Source organism: Macrobrachium nipponense, chromosome 15 (genome assembly GCF_015104395.2).
Source record: "Macrobrachium nipponense isolate FS-2020 chromosome 15, ASM1510439v2, whole genome shotgun sequence".
Lineage (NCBI taxonomy): Eukaryota > Metazoa > Arthropoda > Malacostraca > Decapoda > Palaemonidae > Macrobrachium > Macrobrachium nipponense.
This window is the reverse complement of record NC_087208.1, coordinates 73,649,159-73,654,327: the sequence shown is the minus strand read 5'-3', so window position 1 is coordinate 73,654,327 and position 5,169 is coordinate 73,649,159. Positions and strand designations below refer to the sequence as shown.

Sequence of the window (5,169 nt, the reverse complement as noted above, 5' to 3'; positions counted from 1 at the left end):
ATTTTCAATCATTCCAAGATGATCGTGACTATTTTGTGAATTGATGTTGCTGATCTAAAAAATTTGTACTTCACTTATACTATTTTCATTAAAATATTATTCTCGTAAAATTTTCAATCATTCCAAGATGATCGTGACTATTTTGTGAATTGATGTTGCTGATCTAAAAAATTTGTACTTCACTATATTTTCAATAAAATATTATTCCCGTAAAATTTTCAATCATTCCAAGATGATTGTGACTATTTTGTGAATTGATGTTGCTGATCTAGTTTGCATAGATATCTAAAGAGCGAGAAAGTATAATCCAGTGAGGTAGAATGTGTTTGAGGTCTGTGTTTGTGTGTGAAAGCAGCCTTACTTACTTCTATGCGAGGCGAATGACCCCTGAATTTTAGACGTTGTCATTCCTCTTCACTTTCATGTCATATGACATGGCTTCGTTTACGTTGATGGAGCATGTTTAATTCCATTGAGGACAGAATTTCGTACCGTTGCCATCAAAAGACAGATCAGTTTTGTTAAGGAACTAGACAAATGTCAAAGGCTAAAGGTCAAACTTTCAAGAGACCACCGATAAATCTGACGAGAGAGAATGTCTGCCTTTCCGCTTCATGTGATGTTTGAATAATCAATTGCTTGAGAAAGGACTGACATCTCATTGCTAGTTGAGTAACCTAGCTACTAGCTAGCTACTACTAAGGCTATAGGGTAGGCTGACCTGACCCTCGAGATGTGGCGGACCGTGCGACAGTGCCAGGGCAGGCATGGTAAGGCCCCATTCATTTTTATTTGTAGTGCTCGAGTAGGGCTGGACTGGGTTGCAAGCCATTGGGTGCTACTAGCTACTATCAGTTTGGTAGCTAGGTTAGCTAGTACCTACCTAGGTACTACTATACTACCTAGCTACTACCTACTAGCTACCTAGGTATATCTCTGTTTTTTTCCATCTGTCCATCCGCCTGTGGTGTGTGCGCATGGCAACACAACGGCCCGGGCTTTAAATAATATCCAATTTCGAATATTAATGGTGTAATTCGCATAGGTACTACTACAGTAAATTATTAAAACACTTTTCAGTTGCAAATGTACACCCAGATATCCTTTTATTTAACTAAAACTTACACATACTGTAACTAGGTATTTAAAGCCCGGGACGCAGTGTTACCATGCGTGACCACCACAGGCGGATGGACAGATGGAAAAAAACAGAGTACTAGCTAGGTAGGTAGAGTACCTAAGGTAGTGCTGTTGAGGTTGTCAGCAGGGTATTCTCATATTACCTTGCTACTATATTTAGGCTAACTACCTAGTAGGTAGGCGGTATTTCTACAAAAGCAATCTGCAGTGGCCTAGACTACCTATGGCAATTGACGTTTTCCTGTGTTAGGTATTTTACTTACTGAACAAGAATTTAAATAATATTTAGGCTATTCAGATGACTGTAATTAACCCCCCAGGGGCCAGTACTAAAAACGGCAAAATACATTGGACGCCCCAATTCCAAGTGGATGTCGTATCCGTGGTTACGTTTTTTGCAGTTCGTGCAGAACTATTCTTTAGAATTACCCTGCAAGAAACGTAACCGCGGATACGACATCCACTAGGGATTGGGGCGTCCAATGTATTTTGCCGTGTTTAGTGCTGGCCCCTGGGGGTTAATTACAGTCGTCCGAATAAATATTACTTAAAATTCTTCTTCAGGAGGTAAAACTGCATAGAAAAACCGCAACTGCCATAGTCTGGGTCGCCGCGGATAGGTACCCTAGATCTACCAGGTAGGATACTCAAACAGGTTGAAATGCCTATCCTACACTCGGTAGTACTGGGCTGTGCAGTCTTCAGCAGTGCTGGAGAACTTTAATTGGCTAGACTAGGCTACACTTTCCAAATTAGGATACAGCAGGCTAACTACTTAGTGGAATAGCTAGTCTACCTATTTATCAAGTTAAGCTTTGGATAATACCTACTTGGGACCAATACTTGCATAATAGGTACTAGGGTATAAAATAACCGAATGGCTGTCCTCTACCATAGCGCAACCACCTTTTCGAAAATCGGAAATACTTAGTATGGCCTTCATTTGTGACTTAAGAGAAAAAACTTACTTTGAGAGGAAAGTAGAGGTCTCAAGGTGTTGCTTTGACGGACACAGGCTTTGACTAATGTCTGTCCTGGGTTACAGGAACAAGATGTGTTAAAGCACTTTTTTGGTATAGTAAGGTGGTTGCACTATGGTAGAGGCTGGTCATCCGGTCGGTTTTTACCCTAGTAGCTGTGTGACCCAAATGTTATTCCAGTTGGGTATTTTAGTCTATGTTTGTTCCTACTCAATATACCAACCATTGGTCCTTGACATTAGGAATTACTTTTCAGTGTGCAGGAAATGGCCGTTGAACTTTCAGCCCAGATGGTTAGGCAGTTAGGCTAATAACTGTCTGGTTGGCAGGAAGCCCACCTGCACAAAGGTAAACGTTCCAATTTGCTTTCGGCTGTTGTGCTATGCAGACGCGAGTCCCTTCGCTCTCAGCCTCCGCTCCTACATTGATGTTGATTCTCACAACCACCTCTGTACCTTCTGCAGGGGACGTGAGTGTTGTCACGTTGCTCCTGGCCATCTGAGCAGTGGGTGAAATTTGAAGGGAGGAAACGTTACCAGAGGAAGGCTGCCGAGACGTCATCTGATGGTTATATATTCCCCCAACTACACCCTTGGTGGTTAACCCTCTATCCTCGTGTCTCTCTCCCGGCAAGCTTGGCCTTCTGGCAGTCTGACTTCTTTCTAAAGGAATATTGGGTGAGGATCCTCTGGCTACGGCCCTAGTTGCAGCTCGGCACTCCCTAGGTCTAGTAGGTACTCCTCTGCAAGGCTTCCTATCCCATCTGGCGGGGACCCGTTGTGACCCATGCTTCCTCAACTACAACTTCGACCACGGTAAAGTCACACTCCTTAGCCAAGGTGCTTATGATGGATTTTACTCATCACCCTACTAGTATGGCCCCTTCAGTGGCGATGGGTACAGCTGTGCATCTTCCGGCTCCTCAGTATGCAGTGCCAGTGCCTCCCAGTTTTTCGGTGGCCACACCTGCTCCTGCTGTGTCTCCCGTGGTCGACGTCCCAAGTGTAACTTCTGCTGTGCCTGCTCCTATAGTCCCTGAGCATCGAGTTGCCCCTGCCATGCTTCCTACCCTGACTGTCTTGTTTGCTCCCATTGTCACTCCTGCAGTCTGGGTCGCTCCTGCTGCTTCCGCTGCCCTGGCTGCCCCTGTGATGTCTGGTGCTCCCTCTTGGATGGGGGACTTGACCACTAAAACATCATACAAACAAACATATCCTGAAGAAGCTTACAAAGAAGTCAAAGAAGAGGTTCCTTAAGATGTCATCCTTGTCTTCGTCGTCTTCTGCCTTCTCACTTTTTGAGGCTTGTTGACCAAAGAAGAAGGCTGCTTCTCCCCTAAGAAGACCTGCCTTGGGCTTCTAAGGGGGTGCCTCCCTCCACAGGGGAGGCATTGGGTTTTCTCACCAGCTCTGCCTGCCTTGCGGGTTTGGGAACCAATTCACATGCCTTGCCAGGGTTGTGTGTTTTGGGAGCCACAGGTGCGTAGACTTGGGTTTGCGCTCCCATCACCAGTTCTAAGAAGTCTACTCCTAAGATTGGTGCTGTGTCAGGTACTCAGTCGCGAGTCACTCCAAGTATTCGTGTCTACAGAGTCTCGTGTATCCTGAACTGGTGCCGGAGAGATCTCTCACCATCCCAGTTCATCCACAGGGTGAGAAAAAGAGCCGAAACATGCTGGTGTCTTGGTTCTTCCTGCTGGCACTATCACCAGTGTTCAGGCAGATTCCCATTCTGGTCCCATCCCAAACACCTGGAGAGACAGCAAGGAGGTCCCTTGTGCAGTCTTATTCTTGTGAGATTTCGCCCTTAAAGAAGACTGGGGCATGTCAAGGACACCGCAAGTTCTTGCCAGTCAGCTGCGCATTTGACTGTCCATTCCCTGATTGTGTTCACTCGATCAGAGCGACTCAGTTGAGTTGAGCACGCGGCTCATCTTGCGTAAACCTCTCTGCTCTCCTGGACCCATGTTGCCATCATCACTGCAGGATGATGACTGCGTGTGGCCCACTCCTCCTGCTAAGTCTGCTGGCAGGACAGGTGGGAGTGCTTGATCCTCCTCACCTGTCCCCCCCAATCTCCTGGGGTTTTACTGGGAGGCACGAGCAAAGGGGTCTGCTGAGGTCCTCTCTCCTACTGGGAGAGTAATTCGGGAAGATCACATCCTGGAAGGACTTGAGGGTCCTCTCCCTCAGGATGCGGACACCCCTGACATAAAGTGGACTTTTGTGGTGATCATCACTCTGATATGTCAACACAATAATCTCAGGGAAGGGGCTAGGTTTCTGTGGATTGTCCACCACGCTTCGAATACTTTTGGGGTCCCAAGAACGAGCCAAAGGTTTCAGTGGGGCTGCCAAGGTCCTCGCTTGCCTATGGGGTATACTATGACCAGGTGAATAATCTTGTCTCTGGGCAACAGAATTCACTTTGGTCCAACATCTAGGACAAGCTCCTTCCCTTCTGCCTTGACAGAAGCGGTACTACACTCCCTTGGAGGGGTCTTTGCTGACCAAGCAGGTTGACCCGGACTTGGTTCGTCTACACCTGGGTCTCGCTGCAGCACCTTGCTTTGGAATGAGTCTCCCTTTTGCAGCAAGAGGCAGTGAGTCTGGGCGCTACTGTCATGGCAGTCTCCTGGCTGGATCTTTAGTCATTCACAGTATCCAAGGTGGCTTCCTCCTCTGGTGCTATTGTCCCTGGAGAAGACTCTGCCTTCAGGAGACTGCCAGTCTGAAGGTAGGGCCATTTCCTACCTTACTGAAGGTAGGTCTGTCTCCTACTTTGCCTCCCAGATGGCAAACCTGTGGGCAAGCCTGGTGCTGAAGAGGAGGGATGCTGTCCTGGCTCTGATCACCAGTTCTGCAGGTCCTGAATCGACATGAATTGTAAGGAACAGACCATTGCTGGCGTCTACTCTCATCCCTAGAGAGTTGGTAGATGTTGCTGTAGACAAGTGTCAGGCCAAAGACAGTAACCACCTTGTCCACCAGGCCGTGGCTAAGATCTCATGGTCTTCACCTGCCACTGCAGCCCGACTTTCGAGTTGGGC

General features: G+C 47.2%; 1 protein-coding gene across 5 annotated transcripts in view; it reads left to right on the top strand.

Annotated features, from left to right (window-relative positions):
- The first annotated feature begins 303 nt into the window (after positions 1–303).
- LOC135195055 (zinc finger protein 420-like) overlaps positions 304–5,169 on the top strand; it is a 115,110-nt gene continuing 110,244 nt past the window's right edge. For all 5 annotated transcript variants that reach the window (XR_010310056.1, XR_010310055.1, XR_010310057.1 and 2 more), the window contains exon 1: positions 304–770. The gene's annotated coding sequence lies outside the window, so the exon portion shown is untranslated. The remainder of the gene's footprint in view (positions 771–5,169) is intronic.